At 39.3% G+C, this 19,146-nt stretch overlaps 1 protein-coding gene across 2 annotated transcripts in view; it reads right to left on the bottom strand.

Moving 5' to 3' along the window:
• The window catches only part of CAP2 (cyclase associated actin cytoskeleton regulatory protein 2), a 136,550-nt gene that overhangs the window by 85,527 nt on the left and 31,877 nt on the right, over window positions 1-19,146 (bottom strand). The window lies entirely within an intron of this gene.

Below are 19,146 nucleotides of genomic sequence, written 5' to 3'. Positions count from 1 at the left end.
TCACTCAGGCAGTTCAAAACATTGTGAAAGAAAAAGCCAAACGTAGGGATTTTCAGTAACAACAAATAATTGAGGGTTTTTGCTGAGTTTATCACACATGTGCCAGGCTCAGAGAGCCTCAGTGACCTTTGTGTGTACACATGCACATCTATCTGCTTGTGAGCACGTGTGTGCAGAGAGGAAAGGGACAGTTCGGGTTAGAGGCAAGGCTGTGCATTTTGTTTGAACTCTAGCAATTAACACTTAGGCAACTGGGGTTCTTAGATAGATAGGTTGGTAGACCATCTTGTTCTGTGGTCCTAGACAGTAGGAGAATGAATTTCAGTAATCAGTTTAAAGCAAGCCTCGGGACAAGCAGACACCAGTTAATATGACTTATTTCCATCTAATCCCCTTGGGAGAGAGCTGACTCACTGGGGAAGCTCAATTGATCTCTGAATATTCATCAAAGCTTTCCATTGTTTCATTGGGAAGCTACAGGCCACAAAGTACCATGTGGATGACAAAATGAACAGGTGCAACTGAGAGAAAGGGTAAAGGTAATACTTGGAGGAAATGCAAGAAGCATCCAGCCAGGGTGCCTGTGCTGAAGGCATTTCCAGATCTTCTGAAACTGAATCAGCCCTCTTCTTGACAGCCAGACAGCCAAGGGAAGGGGATCCTCTTCCTCTGATGAAGGTCAGGGGAATGGGCATCTGCTCATCAGGTGCAATTTTTGGGCCCTGGGAAGGTCACTGTCAATGCCATCTTCACATTCCTCCCCAGTGAGTCTGCCAATGTCCCACATTTTACAATTAGAGATATTGTATTTTTAGATCTTATTCCTTAGGGCCCTCTAATCTACCCTAAAGGAGAAGTCCCTTGAGTTTCAGCCAATGAAGAGGTAAAAGGGGACCTGATAGATGAAAGCAAGACAGGAAAATGGGCTAAGAAAAAGAGGTGATAGGATGCCAAAGACAAGTTTCACCTACTTCATGATTTTGCTTAGAACAAGATTGAAGATGCTTAATTTTGTAGACATAAACATAAGCACTGACCCTACAAAGTTGGATTATGAAGTCATCTGTGTTGACATATAAAGGGCCATGAAGAAGACTTACACCAGCAATTCTCAACCTTGAGTTTTCATTATAGTCACCTGGAGGGTTTGTTAAAACAGATTGTCATGTCTCAGCCCCAGGGTTTCAAATTCGCCAGGTTTGGGTGGGCCCAAGTATTTACATTTCTAACGCATTATCTAACAAATGCTGCTTGCTATAATCACTTAATTAGTTCCAGAAGTTCCTTCTCAATTCTTTTGAATTTCCTACATAGACAAAGATCATGTCATCTGTGATAAAAGACAGTTTTATATCTTCCTTCCCTATCTGTGTGCATTTTAATTCCTTTTCTTGCCTAACTGCATTAGCAAAGATTTCTAGGATTGGTGAGAGGAGACATCCTCGCCTTGTACCTGATCTTAGTGGGAAAGCTTCAAGTTTCTCACCATTAAGTATGATATTAGCTGTCGATTTCTTGCAGATAGACTTTATAAGTTGAGAAAGTTCCTCTCTAGTCCTAGTTTACTGAGTTTTTATCATGAATGGGTGTTGGATTTTTTTTTTTTAAGTTATACTTTCTTCTTTTTTCATGTATTTTATTATTTATTTATTTATTTATTGGCTGTGTTGGGTGGCCCCTCCTGCTGCGGAGCTCGGGCTCCAGGGCATGTGGACTTCAGCAGTTATGGCTCACAGGCTCCAGAGCGCAGGCTCAGCAGCCGCTGCGCACGGGCCTAGCTGCTCCGTGGCATGTGGGATCTTCCCGGACCAGGTCTCGAACCCGTGTGCCCTGCACTGGCAGGCAGATTCTCAACCACTGCGCCACCAGGGAAGCCCCTGGGTGTTGGATTTTGTCCAAATACTTTTTCTGTATCTATTGACACGATCACATGATTTTTCTTTTTTAGTCTGCTGATGTGATAGATTACATTAATTGATTTTTGAATATTGAACTAATCTTGCATACCTGGGATAAACCCAATTTGATCATGGTGTATAATTCTTTTTATACTTTTTTGGATTTAATTAACTAATATTTTGTTGAAGATTTTTGCATCTATGTTCATGAGAGATACAGGTCTGTAATGGTTTTTTTAATGTATTTATTTTATTTTATTTATTTTTGGCTGCATTTGGTCCTCATTGCTGCGTGCGGGCTTTCTCTAGTTGTGGCAAATGGGGGCTACTCTTCACTGCGGTGCACAGGCTTCTCACCGCAGTGGCTTCTCTTGTTGCGGAGCATGGGCTTTAGGCATGAGGGCTTCAGTAGTTGTGGCACGCAGGCTCAGTAGTTGTGGCTCGTGGGCTCTAGAGTGCAGACTCAGTAGTTGTGGCACACAGGCTTAGTTGCTCCCTAGCATGTGGCATCGTCCTGGACCAGGGCTCAAACCCATGTCCCCTGCATTGGCAGGCGGATTCTTAACCACTGCGCCATCAGAGAAGTCCCAGGTCCGTAGTTCTCTTATGTCTTTGTTTTATTTTGGTATTAGGGTAATGCTAGCCTCATAGAATGACTTAGAAAGTATTCCCTCTTTTTCTATCCTCTGAAAGAGATTATAGAGAATTGGTGTAATTCCTTCCCTAAATGTTTGATAAAAGTCACCAGTGAACAAATCTGGGCCTGGTGTTTTCTATCTTTGAAGGTTATTCATTAGTAACCCAATTTTTTAAATAGATACAGGCCTATTCAGATTGTTTGTTTCTTCTTGTGTGAGTTTTGGCAGATTCGCCTTTCAAGGAATCAGTTTATTTCATCCAGCTTATCAAATTTGTGGCCATAGAATTGTTCATAGTATTCTTTTATTATCCTTTTAGTTTCCATGGTATCTGTACTGATGTCCCCTCTCTCTTTTTTTGTTATTAGCCTGGCTAGAGGCTTATCAATTTTATTGATCTTTTCAAAGAACAAGCTTTTGATTTTGTTGATTTTTCTCTACTGATTTCCTGTTTTCAATTTCATTGATTTTTGCTCTAATTCTTCTTTTCTTCTTTTTCTAGTTTCCTAAGGTGAGAACTTAGATTATTGATCTTAGATCTTTGTTTCTAATATATTCATTCAATACTATAAATTTCCCTTTCAACACCACTTTCACTGCATCCCCTAAATTTTCCCTTTTATTTAGTTCAAAATATACTTTTTAATTGAGGTATAATTGACATGTAACACTGTATTAGTTTCAGATGTATGACATAATAATTCAATATCTGTATATAGTGTGAAATGATCACCACAATAAGTCTAATTAATACCTAAGTTCAAAATATTTTTAAAATTTCTTCTTTGGCCTATGAGTCCTTTAGAAGTGTGTTGCTTAATCTCCACATATCTGGGGATTTTCCAGTTACCTTTCTGTTATTGATTTTCAGTTTATTCCACTGGGGTCTGAGGGCAGATATTATATGATTTCTATTCTTTTAAATTTGTTAAGGTGTGTTTTATGTCACAGAATGTGATTTATCTTGGTGAGTGTTGCATGTGAGCTTGAGAAAAATGTGATTTCCTGTAATTTGAAAGTGATATGCTGAGGTGTAGTTTTTTTGGCATTTATGCTGCTTGGTGTTCTCTAAGCTTCCTGGATCTGTGGTTTGGTGTCTGACAGTAATTTGGGGAAAATTCTCAGTTATTATTGTTTCAATATCTTCTGTTCCTCTCTCTCTTTCTTTTCCTCTAGTATTCCCATTATACAGATGTTACATCTTTTGTAGTTGTCCCACAGTCCTTTGATATTCTGTTCTGTTTTCTTCCCCAGTCTTTGTTCTCTTTGTTTTTTGGTTTATGAAGATCCTATTAATATATCCTCTAATTCAGAGGTTCTTTCCTCAGCTGTGTACAGTCTACCGATAAGCCTATCAAAGCCATTCTTCATTTCTGTTACAGTGTTGTTGTTGTTGTTTTCATTTTGGCCAGTGTAATTTTATTTTATTTATTTTTATTTTTAACATCTTCATTGGAGTATAATTGCTTTAAAATGGTGTGTTAGTTTCTGCTTTATAACAAAGTGAATCAGCTATACAGTAAAAAAGCATGCATGAACAGATGAGCAATATAAGCAGAGAGATACAAATTCTAAGAAAGTACCAGAGAAATGCTAGTGATAAAAAACACTGTCCAGGGCTTCCCTGGTGGCGCAGTGGTTGAGAGTCTGCCTGCCGATGCAGACGACGCGAGTTTGTGCCCCGGCCCGGGAAGATCCCACATGCCGCGGAGCGGCTAGGCCCATGAGCCACGGCTGCTGAGCCTGCACGTCCGGAGCCTGTGCTCCGCAACGGGAGAGGTCACAACAGTGAGAGGCCCGCGTACCGCAAAAAAAAAAAAACCACTGTCCAAAGCTCTTGTTCTGTCCGGGTCACCTTTTAGAGAAGTCCATCTCTGTTTGCCAGAGAACTCTGATTGCCTGTGTGATGTGGCATTCGTAATCATGCAGTCAAACATGCAATCCTGGATGGGTGTCCCTGACTGCACAGTCCAACTCAAAATACATGGATTTCCTTTGCCACAGTGGTACTCAAATGGTGCCCTGAGAAGGTCCCCTCACAGGGACTTGAGTGGGGACAGAAAAGGAGGATAGGCACAGGCCACCTGCTGTCTGCACCCAGCCCCTAGTCCTCTCTCTACCATCCCTTCAATCAGAGCTTGTTACAGTGTTTTTTATCTTTAGCATTTCTCTAGTTCTTTCTTAGAATTTGCATCTCTCTGATTATATTGTTCATCTGTTCATGCATGCTTTTTACTTTATCCATTATTGCCCTTAGAATATAAATCATAGTTGTTTTAAATTTCCAGTCTGATAATTCTAACATCCCTGCCAGTTCTGGTTCTGATGTTTGCTTTGTATCTCCAAATTGTGTCTTTTTCCTTTTGGTACTTTTCTTGATAGCTGGACATGATGTACTGGGGAAAAGAAACTGCTGTAAATAGGACTTTAGTAATGTGGTGTTGAGGTATGAGGGGAGGGAAAGCATACTTTAATCCTATGATTGGGTCTCAGTATTTCAGTAAGTCTATGTGTCTGGAGTGTGAACTTTACAAGTGTTACTTTCTTTCTTCCCCCTTTTATGGGACAGGATGGCTAAAGTGGGACAGACTTGGGTATTTCCCTTCCCCATGTGAAAGACTAGAGCCAGGTGGGACTGAGCATTTCCCTTTTCCAGGTCAGTTAGGCCCTGACAATAACCTACAAGGCTAGGCTCTGGTTAGTCAGTTTCTCCTGGGGTCAGGCCTTACTAAGGGCACAGTACTCTGGCTTATTTCAAAATGCTTCCTTTCACCTTCCCCCTGCCAGAAGCCCAAGGAGATTTTTCTCCAGTATTTACTGTGGGAACCTGGTTGAGTTTCTAGACATAAATCTCACAGTATGGTGGTGGTGGTGGGGGCCCTGTGACTGGGTCCCCCTGGAGTTCTTAACTCTCAGAGTTGTCTGCACTGAGCTTCCAATAATTTGTCAACTAGAGTTCAGGTTTCCCTACCCCAGCACTGGTTCCCTTGACAGTTTCACTCATGAGTCTCTGCTCCATTAAGCCAAAACTCCCCGTATTCACCTGTTTCTCTGATCTTGGGGGACAGCAGATTTCCCCATGTCCTCCCTTATGGACCCAAGAACAGTTGCTTTTTCAGAGTTCAGCTTTTTCCTTGTTGTTAGGATGGAGTGGTGACTTCCAGGCTCTGTACATGCAGAACCAGAAACTGGAAGTCCTTTCTCCATTTTTTTTTTTTAATGAGAAAAAACTTATTCTGTTTCCATTTTCAGACATTTTGGAACTTCCATCCCAGCTTCATCCTTTTGGTAACAGAGCATTTCCCCATTACCTGCCTTTTGACATATGTATGTAGGATTGTGGATAAGGCGGAGGGGGGGAGGTGTTATGAACACCTATGTGAGAGGGTCTTAAGGGCTTATCTGGCGGAAAGGATGCTGGGACTGTGATGATAGGGGGTCACTAAGAGACTCTATGAGAAACATTCTATTTTTACTTGGATTGTTCCTGTTTGTTAAAAATAGTAAAGTTCTCAGGGGCTTCCCTGGTGGCGCAGAGGTTGAGAGTCTGCCTACCAATGCAGGGGACACGGGTTCATGCCCCCGTCCGGGAGGATCCCACATGCCGCGGAGCGGCTGGGCCTGTGAGCCATGGCCGCTGAGCCTGCGTGTCTGGAGCCTGTGCTCTGCAAAGGGAGAGGCCACAACAGTGAGAGGCCTGCGTACTGCAAAAAAAAAAAAAAAAAAAAAAATAGCAAAGTTCTCTAAAGGTGCTTTTATCCTCAGTGCATGAGACTTTATTCTCTGTTCTTATTATTGTTATTTTTATCATATTTATCTGGAGATGCTTGTAAGGGGACTAAAGCAACACCCAAACTGGCCCATCACTGCCAAGAATAAAACATACAAGTACACAATGTCTCTTCACTATGACATGTTTAGTTCCCATGGACTTTTGCCTATTTTGCGTAAGTTTGGGAAACGGCTCTCTCTTCCCTATGTGCCAACAGGAAAAGGCACAAAGAAGCAAGCCAGGATTACCATCAACAAAGAAAACCGTACATCTGCTTGTGCTAAAACTTGTTCTGAGGGCAAAATCTGTTTTGTCAGTAATGTAGTCTAAAGATAGAAGTTAAGAAATGAGAAATCAGATTGACCGCTACTTGTTGTTGACCCTGAAATTGCCACAGTGACACTGGAAAAGGGCCAAGTTTTGCTTGGACTACAACTGTCCCCTTAATTTCAATTTGCATCTTAATATCTCCCCTGGACTACCTGTACCCTTCTTGGCATGTGTCACTTGTCCTTATACATATGACCTGCATAGATCAGTGTTGATTCTATCTTATCAAGGAGAAAACAGGACTTTGAACAATGTCCTGATGAAATAAATATGCCATGATATCAATGGTGGTTAACACTGAGTAGTGGAATTATGAGTGGTTTCTATTTTTTTCTTCATACATTTATTTGTCAAATTTTCTACATCAAACATTTAAATTTTATTATCAGAAAAAAATTATTTAAAAGATATGACTGAATACAATAGAAGATTATTATTTAATTTCATAAACAGAAAGTAATTTCTGAGTACCTACTATGTTGCTAGGTGCTACGAGGTATAAATCAGGGGAAACAAGTCATGAACTCAGAGAACGACTAGTAACTGTGAGTAACAAGCAACAAGGTACCAGTTGTGTGGAACAGACAACAAACATCTGATTTTGAAAGGAATGGATTGCTGATAACCATGATCGAAAAGTAAGTTTTCCCATTTAGTTAGCTTGACAAAACACAAGAAGTAGTCTCGTAAAAAAAGGAAAAGTATTTTTTTTTAAAGAAACGATTTCCTTCTCTCTAGAACCCAGGAAGCACAATGCTCGATACCCAGACATTTCTAATCATCGTTCCTCTTAACATGTCTCTCTGGCTCTTCAAGACAACAGCGTTCCCTAAAGCCTACAATTCAACCACAGCTTTTTTTTTTTTAAAGTATCCAGTGTGCACACAATAAAATGGAGTCTAAATTTACAGTCTGACCAGGAGAAGGAAGCAGTCATGCCACACTCCACTTACTTATAAATATGTTGGCAGTACTCCATTAAATCATAAAGACATGTGAATTTAAAGACTCTGGCCTGCTCACATACCAACCAAGTCCCTGTCAATTCCAGGCTCTGCCTTAGCCAAAGCATGTATCAAAAGGACAATAATTTTATATTAGGTAATTGTTATAAATTAGTATTTTTACTGCCCTTACAGTTGACTATTTTTTTTTTCAGTGATTCCACTTTCATTGGCAGAGAAAAGATGCATGCTTACTGAATAGAGCTAAATAGTTTTGCAGCCTAGAAAGGAAAGAGGAGTAGGTATATTGAAAATGTCAATGTGAGACTACTAGGCACATTTTATTAAAAAAAAAAAAAAATCATCCAGGCACTGATAATAAAAGAGGTTCATTCTTCATTAATAGGACTGTTGCCTTGACAACTTCCAGCTCACATAAGTATTTGCATCAGCCACGGTGCACAGTTCTGACACTAAGGAACAGCCCCAACGTGTCCTTTCTATATCCATGCCTGAGATCATCTATTATACAGCTCAGCTGCATTATCAGTTACCATTAAAGTAACACCCAACCAACCCCATCCAGAACATGTCACATCCAGCCCCCAAGAAGCAATTTAAACAATTTTCCTGGCATGTCAAATAGACAAAAGGTAGAACTGATAAATGGTCTTCTTTTGCAAAAAAGAATGTTTTATAGGAGGACATATAGCTTTGTTTTTTATCTTCTTGTTTGTGCAATGGAGGGCAAAGTATTTTGAAAAAATTGATTCCATGAATAATAATGTGCATTCAAATCATGCATTGTGTCCCTAAAATTCTTATTTTCCTAGTTTGTAATTATCACCAAACAGCCTAAAGTACTTTTAGACACTGAGGGTATGAAATCAGTACAATGTGTGTGGTGGGGAGGAAGGGCAGGGGGGACGATAAATATTAGGGAGCATTTACCATTGACCTATCACTTCCAATGCTTGGAATTTTCCTTGAGAAATAATTGTACAATCATAAAATAGTATTTGTACAAGGACATGCACTGTAATTTCATTTCTAATAGGGGAAAAACTGAAAATAAGTCAAAGATCACTAATTTTTTAAATGATTATAAATACCACTAGATGACCATCCCTGCAGGGAAGGGACCAGGTGAGGCTGGTGGGGAGCCCAGGTGTGCGCCCTCTCAGAGTCACACCCTAGGACCTCACTCATCTCACCCACGTTTGGGCTCTGCATTCTTGTACGTATTATTTCCCCTACATACAATTTTGATTGTTTACATCAATTATAGTGTAACCATACAATGAAATACTATGTAGTCACTAAAAAGTGATAGTATAGACCTCAACTTACTGACATGGAAAGAGCCCCAGAGCACATGGTCTAAGTTAAACAAGCAGGCCACAAAAATAGAATGTGTAGAAAGTTGTCAAAATCTATAATATAAAACCAATCAGTGTAATTTAAAAAACCCAACATAGAACTTTTCTAAATTATTAATTGTAAATTATATTTTAAAAAATGAAATATTTGAAATAATTAAAACCAGTGAGTATTTCTTGGGACTTCCCTGGTGGTCCAGTGGTGAAGAATCCCCCTTCCAATGCAGGGGATGCAGGTTCGATCCGTGGTCGGGGAACTACGATCCCACATGCTGCAGGGCAACTAAGCCCGCGTACCACAACTACTGAGCCTGGGTGCCTCAACTAGAGAGGCTGTGTGCCGCAAACTACACAGCCCACACGCCACACCTAGAGAGAGAAAACCCACATGCCATAATTAGAGAGAAGCCCGCATGCCACAACGAAGACCCGATGCGGCCAAATAAATAAATAAAACAGTGAGTATTTCTTAAGGCATCGGACTAGAAAAAAAAAAAAGAAAACACTATTGTATATTTAAATCTGTTTGCTTTTCTTACAGGTAGAATATTGTTACAAGTTTGTAATCTGAACAAAACTATTCTCTGAAATAAACTTCACCTTCAAATTCAACCACTGTGTAGCTCCAAAACACTTGGCAGATTGGCCCTTCTTTGAATTCTCTAACTTGCTTTTCTAACACTTAAGGAATCTAAAGCATTTTATCAACATGTTTAAACTAAATCTTTTGACTCAGGAAGCCAGAACTGCTTCACGGTTGATGAATTTGGGGTCTAGACAAGTAAAGGATACTTGGCTGCTCTAATGAATCAGAAAAATTAGAGGCAACAAGTACTCCTTATTCTAGAATGCACTGTAATGCTAAGCATTGTCCTTTCATTCTGTATTATTTAAGCCATACTCGTATTTAACTTTCATGCATATGTATATGCCTTGGGTCTCCAAGTAGGTAATAGGCTCTTGAAGACTAGGCCACTGGGTGCCGATGTAGAAGGGCCTTTATTACACCAGAAGCTCAGTAACTACCGCTAAAAAATGAATGACTGAAATTATTGGAAAGCAGTGTGGTATAGCAGAGAAACTGTGAGCTTAAATCTTCAGATAGGCTTTAGACAGAATCCAATGCTGCTCATTTCTAAATGCATGGCTATAAGCAAGTTACCCAACCTTACTGAGACTGGGCTTCTTTGTCTCGAATTTACATACCTTAACAGGTTCTCCTAGTGATCAAGTAAAACAATGTTTGTTGGCAGCTGCACGAAGTGCCTAACATACCAGGTCCTCAATAAATGCTAGTTCTCTTTCCCCTTCTTTACAATTGCCTCTGTCACTAACACAGAAAATTTAAATAAGGCAGGGAAATGAAGTCGATCTCTAGTGACTATAAAATTTAGCTACAAACCAGATTTTGTTCATTTGTCAACCATATAGACCCGACATCAGTCCATCTACACTAAGATCTCACTATGAACACTCAACCTAGGAAAGTCCTTGCTGAACGCTGGTTCCCAGAATCCCTATGGATTCCCAGGCATCTTGGACTCCTGACCACGAGGTCACCCTGCAGCCAAGCTGTGTGGGATCAACACCATTTGGTGCCCACATTTTCTCACTTGTCTTTTGCTGCTCAGTGAAATCCCTTCCAGGCAATACCTCGATTCCAAGATTTTTTCTTAAAATACCAAATATTCCTTTCCCCTTCTTCTGATGAAAACAGTTTATACATGCTTGTTATAAAAAGTTCAAAAGACATGGATGTTTAGGAAGTAAAAGCTTTTGGTAAGTTTACCCCCTAAAAATTCAAGAAGTATCCTTCCAGACTTTATTTTCAATAAGGCAAATCTTTCTTAAGTGTATATATCACCTCTTTACCCTTTCCTTTCAGTTCCTGCTCCATTATCCTTAGAAAATCTCTTTTCCTGCCTTTTTTGGGTCCCATTTGTCAATTCCGAAGTTATTCTTATAATCAAAGGAGAGTAATTATACACTCATATAAAGAAAAAGAAAAATTCTGTGCTTGGTAGCAAAAGGAAAAAGGAACCAGGCCCAACATCAGCTGAAAGTATGCATCATCTGCATAGAAATCCCTATCTAGTTCTAAGTCCTTCTCTAATTAAATTCACACTCGCCTAGGTATCAGCATTCATAACAAATGAATGCTTTTCATTTAATATGATTGTTTTCCTGCTTCATCTAACTAAAAGCATAGTGGAAGAGTTTTTCCTAACATTTTGCATTACCTAGTGCTACTCAAAAAACCTTCGGTGAAGATTTTCTTTTTAATTTCTCATCTAACACAGAGTGATAGTTTTGTAAAATAAATAAAAGAACCTTACTAGAAAAATGAATAAAAACCAGACACACAAAGCATAAGTCCAAGTCTTTTAAACTACCAGACTTAGAAGCCTTAAAATTACTCTTGTTGGATTGTTATAAAAGTGTTCAACGTCTTACTCACAATTTTTGTACTCATCTCATAGCAGACCATTAGCAGAATTTGTGGATGGTGGTGGTCTGTGTACTACACGTGGAGTAATACTCTTCTGCATCTTTGCATAGAAAACGAACCACCCATCCCTTACATTAAGTCTGTGGGCAAGTGTCTTCCAAGTTTCTAAGAACTAACTTGCAGATGAACTTTGGGGTGGGAGTCCCCATTTAAAATTTGGGACTGTCTGAACTGGACATATTGAGACAATCTACTGAATTTTTCACTTTTCACCCAGATATTTAAAATTATATAAATAAAACTAAAGACTCTTAAAACCAGGGAGAGCTGGTTATTGGAAATATGCCATGAAGTCCTGGACAAAAATTTAATTTTCTTTTTAGACTCCAAAGTTATTTCTTGCCTGATGGCTATCATTTTAATGTTAATGATTGAAGGGGAAAGCAACATGCCAAAACCCAATGCAAACAGAAAAACCAAACAAAATCCTATTTCTTTTCTAAATCTGACCTTCAGTTTAAAATACTTACAGTAAGGTTCACAAAAATATCCTGTCACACATAGCACTCATGAGATTTCTATTGGGCTACAAGTCACTATACTGATGGATTTTCCTATTACTTATGAATTCTCATCTAGCTTTCTTAAGGTGGCTTAGCGCTCTAGTCTTTCAATGGCTCATTTTCCTCAACTATAAAAGAGGAATGAGAATAAAGGGAATGAGGGGGGTACTACATACATTATCAGGGCTACGACAAAACCAGGATGTGTGTGTGTGTGTGTGCGCGCGCGCGCACATGTGCACACAGGATAAACAAAAATCTATAGAATCTATGTTTCTCCAATATTTCACTTGCTAATTCAGGACATAAAACCTGGCCTTGATTTTCTTTTAACTCCTCATCTGGGATATTGCTTGATCCAAATTGTCAGCCACAGTACATTCATCTATTCATTGATTCAATAATTTGTTAAGGATTTGATTCATTTTCAATCATTCATTTAGCAAAAATTTATTAACCACCTACTATGCTAGACACTGAGAGGGCAAGAGGAAAACAGCATATTTCTCGAACCTTGAAATAGATCCCAACACTCAACAGGTGGGCCCAAAGGGATAAATCAGACCACCTATTCTGTATATTAAGCTGTTTAATCAAAGCAATTGCAAGTCAACTATCAGCATTCCCAGTACCTTGCCATTTAAAATATTTATTTTGCAAAGCGTTTTCTGAAAGGGAAAGGATTTCTATTGCAAACACACATAAGTGATAAATTATTAATTCATTGAATACCCTGGTTTTTTTTTATATCACCAAAACATCTTATACTTGATATATTAAAAAGAATTGGCTGGTAATGAGTTATAAAATGTATAAACTGTTATATTTTAAAACTTACCATGTTAAACCATAATCTAAGTACAACTGGAAAGGGAAAAACATACTAATGGTAAAAAAGCATATTTTGTACTTGCCTCATGCACACTAAGAAATCTGAAAACACATCTCCTACAGTTAGAGTGACTCTTGGGTCAGAACACTCATATATTTGACCAAGACTGTTTTTTCTTATGTGTAGTTAATACAGAATTATAACGAATTCTTAGGTGACTAGTGGATATACATGTGTGTGTGGGCATGTCTGTGTGTGTGGTGTGTTCTGTGGGGATGGTTGCTTGAATAGAAATAACAAGATAATCTAAATGAAATCAGGTCTTTACTTTTAGACAAAGTATTAATTTTTAGATGCTGAAGCAGCCTCCAGGCAAACAATTCAACTATCCTGAAGTCTAGAAAGAAAACAACAGCAAATGTTCCCATTATTGGCATAGTTTTAGAAAGAAGGAAATACAGGGGGGAAAAAAGGAAAAGGGCCTCTATTTTGCACTACTAGGTAACATGATTAAATTCTGATGTGGGAAACAATCTTCTGAAAGGGTATTACTGAGGGGAAAAATGTTTGGAGAACAGTTGCTGGTCACCCTCAGGAACTCCTGACACAGACTAAGTTGCAGATTCTTGCTATGCTTTTACGTAGAGCAACACCATTCTCATCAGACCCAATCACCTAATTTTCCCCAGGTGTAGGCCCAGAGGGCCCAGCGAGTGGTGACGTAGCTCACCCCCAACCACAGCAGCCTGAGCACGCTCAGAACACACCCCTGCATATTTTGGCTCTTCTGAACTTTCGCTAATGCCAGTGAACACAGAACAGAAGAGGATAATCAGGACAGGCATTCCACAGGCTTTCTTAGAAGGTTTCCTTTAAGCAGCAGAAAGAAAAGCACAGATCTCATCTTAACCTGAGAGATTCATGGAACCTAATTCATTGTTTCAGCAAAATACTCTGGTAACGTATTTTATTTTTGGTGGAGTAAACAGGGAGATCCTGGAGGTTAGTAATGCCTGTGGCCCTTCAAGAGATGCTTAGATTCCAAGTCCAGTTCCTTATTTAGAGCCTCTCCACGGCTCTGAATGTGCTATGAAACTAGAATTTTCAAGGAAAGAGACAGGGATCAGATGTTCTAAACGCAAACATCCTTGAGTTAAAAAGCAGTCACAGGGATGTCCGACTAAGGCTGGTGACTTAATAGGAACAGGCTGTGAGTCAACGCATATGTAGGATAGCAAAATGTGTGTTCAATGCTGAGAATAAAAATTCCCCGCCTTCTTGGGAAGAAATAATAACAGAGCTGGATCTATCTGTGACCTTTCTGAATTCTGCAAATTTGGTGTCAACAGCACAGTGAGTGATGACCAGGCTGAGACAAGGCTAGTGTGATGGGGGAGAAGCGAAGACCCACAAGGGACACAGTTCATCCATCCTGGAGGTCACTGTTCTCCCTGTCACCTCACTCAGTGCTACTCTGAGGAGACACATGAAAGACATGAGTCACACTGACATTCCACCCTCTCCTCACCCGTTGTGCCTGAGCCCACCTTCGTCATGACCTTTCCATATATTGTGGAAATTCGGTAGGGCAAACTGTAATAGCTGTAGGGTGCAGAGGGCAGGAAGAGGTGGCAGATAAGTGCTATTGCTTCTCACTAGCGATCCAGGTGCCTACAAAGGCAGTGGAAGACAGCAGCCCGGGGGTCTAAGCCTGGCATCTCCCAAACCATGGATGGAGACTTTGGAGACCAGATTTCTGGCTCTGCCATAGGCTCATGGTGCTGCATTCGACACATCATCTACATCTCCTACCTCACTAAGTTGTAGTTTCCTTCTCTGAAGAAAGAAAGAGAAAAAGAAGAAAGAGAAAAAGAGAAACGGGGCTTCCCTGGTGGCACAGTGGTTGAGAATCCGCCTGCCGATGCAGGGGATGCAGGTTCGTGCCCTGGTCCAGGAAGATCCCACATGCCGCGGAGCGGCTGGGCCCGTGAGCCATGGCCGCTGAGCCTGCGCGTCCGGAGCCTGTGCTCCGCAACGGGAGAGGCCACAGCAGCGAGAGGCCTGCGTACCGCAAAAAAAAAAAAAAAAAAAAAAGAGAGAAACGAAGAAAAGAAGGTAGGGAAGGAAGGAAGGAGGATGAGAGGGAGGGAGGGAGAGAGTAAGGACGGCAGAACGACAAAGAAAGAAAAAGAGGGGCTTCCCTGGTAGAGCAGTGGTTAAGAATCTGCCTGTCAACACAAGGGACACGGGTTCGAGCCCTGGTCCAGGAAGATCCCACATGCTGCGGAGCAACTAAGCCCAAGTGCTACTGAGCCCGTGTGCCTAGAGCCCGTGCTCCGCAACCAGAGAAGCCACCGCAATGAGAAGCCCGTGCACCGCAACGAAGAGTAGCCCCTGCTCGCCACAACTAGAGAAAGCCCGCACGCAGGAACGAAGACTCAATGCAGCCAAAAATAATAATAAATTTTAAAAAAAGAAAAAAATGAGGATGTATATTGGAATGGATGATTTATAAGGTATTTCCTTCTCTAATAATTCTGACTAACATAACTGGCCAAGACTGTAAGATGCAAGATCCCTGATATAAAGCCTGTTTCATGAAATCTAGATGCAGAATTCTTTGTACAAGTCATTTTTTTTTTGTCTCTGTCATTTGGAGAATGTGAAAGATGTACAGATCCTTTGGACTTGAGATTGCCAAAGTATTCATGTCTAATTATAATAAAAATAAATGTTCAGATTAAAGCTATTAGCAAGAAACTCGTTAATGGGAGGACCAACTTGGCCAAAGGCAAGCAGGACAGTGAGGAGGATCTGTACGGAATGGGCTGTTTCATTGAGTCAACTCCAAACTTGTGCTTCTGATCATTTCTTTGTTTTTTTGGTGGGGACAGGAGGGTTTCTATATAGACCCAGATTATAAAGCACCAAAAATACAAATGGTCATTTTTTAAGTGAGTACAAATTACCCACAAAAGTTTTCTAAAATCAAGGAAGAATATGGATACAAATAGTAAAATAAATATGTAGACATTTTTTCATTATTTATTCTAGAGATAGGTCCATGTAAAGGAAGAAGTGACAACCTGTAAGACCAAGAAGGACAGACTCATGGAGGCCGCAAGGTCTTTTTAAACGAAGGAGTCTGATTTTTTTCTATATCGTCATAAAGCAGGATGATATGTTGTCCTTAGTGTTCTGTGTATCCTTTTTCTGACATGTTTCCTTCGGCTTGTCTTGCAAGTTCAGATGATTGAGGTACTTTCCCTGGCATGGCTCAGGATTTTTTTTTTAATGGTGATGATGCTGTTCTATCTCAAGCTCTTCATCTGGCAACTGAGTAACTCCCTCATGCTTTTTACATGAGACAACGGGTGAGTCACTCAAAGGGGCTCTGAGAGCCCTTGGAAATGATGTCGTCCAGTCTCATTACTGAGAAGGGTAAGGGACTAGTTTAAGGTCATTCTATAAAAAGTAAGAGCCAGCTCTAAAATCCACATGCAAACAAGAAGAGATCATTCTTACTTTCCCACCCTTTGGACATGTCACCCAACCAGCGTGGCATAAAATGAACAAGATATTTTGTAGATGATTTAAGTATATAACAAATCCTAGGAACATCTAGAAGAGTAATCACGACCCATCAAAAGTACAGCTATAATAATTGTCTAAATAGGTTCATCCTTTATAAAGTCCAGGAACTCAAGGACATAATATTGTGCGGTGCGATTTAACCCTACCATGTGTAGCGTGTTATACTTTTTCGTTGAATTTTATTGCCCTTTTGTTAAAAATGTGTTTCTCTCATTTTTCTTGATTAATAAAAGAATATTTCTTTTTTATCAATTTTAATCATGATAAGAAATAAATGTTCCAGACACTTACAAACATTAAAATGTAAATTCTATAAATCTACAAAAAGGGCTTGAGTTAGGAAGAGCTATATGATTTGCAGTTGTTTCATGATTATCAAATCATTTAGAAATAGACCCAAGATTAGTTCCATATACCATGAATAGCAACAGGACAGCTTTGTAAAAAAAAAAAAAAACACAGTCATCCATTTAAGGGTAAATGACAGCTGACCAAGGGCTTAGAATTCTGTAGGCCCAGTTTCTAGGGGATCCTTTCCTTTGACATTGAGGACTATATTTACCCTAAACATCTATTATAAAAGTGTGCATTGTTTATTATTTCTTAAAAAGGGCGCAAGCTGCGTCAGTGTTCCTGGGCTGGAGGGTAATTTAAATAAGCCCTTCGGTTTATGCTGCCTACGAGAAGGCTTTACAAGATCTAATCTTTTCTAAACCTGTTATGTTCTTCGGTTCAGCAGAGCTTCCTAATTGTAGCTATTAGTTCCTCTTTTTTGTGGTCTGTTCTGTCAATAGACTATTGAGTGTTCAGTAAATTAAGCCCAGCCAGCAGCCAACACATCAAGACAGACGTTAAATCATAGCTCGGCTGCCCTTATTCATTATTAGTATCTGTGAAATAGCTTTTAAGCAGAGGGACAGGATTTAACATGATGCACATTTGTGTCATTCTCAAATTTCCATACTGTACAATCAGGTATGTGGGGTTTTTTTTCCTAGGCAACAGGTGTGTTCTTGGAACAAAGTTGAACCCTCACTTCTGGCTATGTGAGAGGCAGCAGCTGCAAGCTTAATGTCAGTGACACATGGTTCTATAAGAGAGAAAAAATAAACTACTTGTTTAATGTATTAAAGTAATGGGCAGATGGATGATAGCTGCCTGTACTTTTCTTTGTGTTGTAGAACCAGAGTCTACATTTTTGGATGACAAGTGTTTTTCTCTCTTTCTCTTCTCTTTCTTTCCTTCCTTCCTTCCTTCTTTCTTTCCCCACCTTCCTTCCTTTCTTTTTAAAAAACTAATTAGTGAAAAACATAAATTTCTTTGAGCATTACATATTCATTATTGAGAATATTCCTTCCTTTGAGTCATACTGTTCTCAGGCTAATGAGTGGAGAGAAGGAAAAACTTAATATAAATCAAGCTACACTTTATTTATAACTCACTTTGTTCTAAAAGGAATTTAAAGGAACCGTTTACTATGTAACTTGAGGAGACTTACTTAGTATGCAAACCCTACAATTTTTTAAATGCAAAGTTAAATATACATATTTACAGGCTTCATTATTCCCCAGTAAAAAAAAATTACATAGAATTTTGTGAGCTATTACTAATAAGAATTATAATGTACTGTGTACCTCAGAAGGGTAATGTCAATATTAATGGTTATAATAGTGATATAATAATTATTGTAATAGTGTTCAAGAGCGTAAACTGTTCTTTATAATCATTCAAGAATCTCATTTAGTGTATTGGGGGTAATACTCCATTTTATATGTTAGCTTGCAGGTACTATCATGACTCAGTATAAGCAGTTCAGCCACTACCTTACGACGACAGACTAGGTTTCTATAAACAAAAACATCAAGCTCAAGAATAGACCAGAGCAATTCTAGAGCTCTGTGATACATTAGAAGTGAATACGTCTTACTACACAGACTTTTCTAGAACTCCTGTACATTAGCGCTTCCTCTCTTTTGCCAATGAGTATTTCAGCAGGTATGTTTAATAAAAATGGAGGCCATGAGAAGAATCTTCATTTTTCTTAGATGTGGTGAACAAACACATTGCAAATGTGATGAGATAACCACCTATTTAATTACAAATCTGGAACCAGTGGTATAACCTGAGTCACCAGATCCCCTGGAAGACTGGTGTTGAGTGTTGCATATAAAGTCTAAGTGGGGAAGGAGAATCCCTTTATATGTTTTTGTTGTTGTTGTTTGTTTGTTTGTTTTTAACCACAAACCACAACTTTATTCAAGAATCAGATTTTCCGTGAGTCTATACTGAAAATGATTTTGCTGGGACTCTCTCATTGCTGAGAAATCTACAAGCAGATGGACGTGGAATTCAATCCTTTGCAAGAAACAAAGGTAAATAAATAAGAAAAACCTGGTCATAAATCTCTTTTAGGTTTTTAATTGGTTTGGCTTTTACTTTAGATTTTCATAAAATGCATGCAAATAACAACTAGCCTCAGGGAGGATGCTAAACATTTTAAAATGCATAAAAGGTGTCTAAAACTGGGAGGCTGGCCTAGATATCATTAAAAGTCTCTACCAATCCAGATATTATTGAATTCTATGACTTTGTTTTTCCTCAGGCTGCACTTTTTTAAAAAATTGTGGTAAAATACACACAACATAAAATGTACCATATTAACCGTTTTTAAGTGTACAGTTCAGTGGTGTCAGGTATATTCACATTGTTGTGCATCAGATCCCCAGAATTCTTTCTGGAGTTTAGTC

The sequence above is a fragment of the Delphinus delphis genome, chromosome 10 (assembly GCF_949987515.2).
Source record: "Delphinus delphis chromosome 10, mDelDel1.2, whole genome shotgun sequence".
Classification (NCBI taxonomy): domain Eukaryota; kingdom Metazoa; phylum Chordata; class Mammalia; order Artiodactyla; family Delphinidae; genus Delphinus; species Delphinus delphis.
Note: the sequence above shows the minus strand (reverse complement) of the source record. Positions and strands in the feature narration are given on the sequence as shown.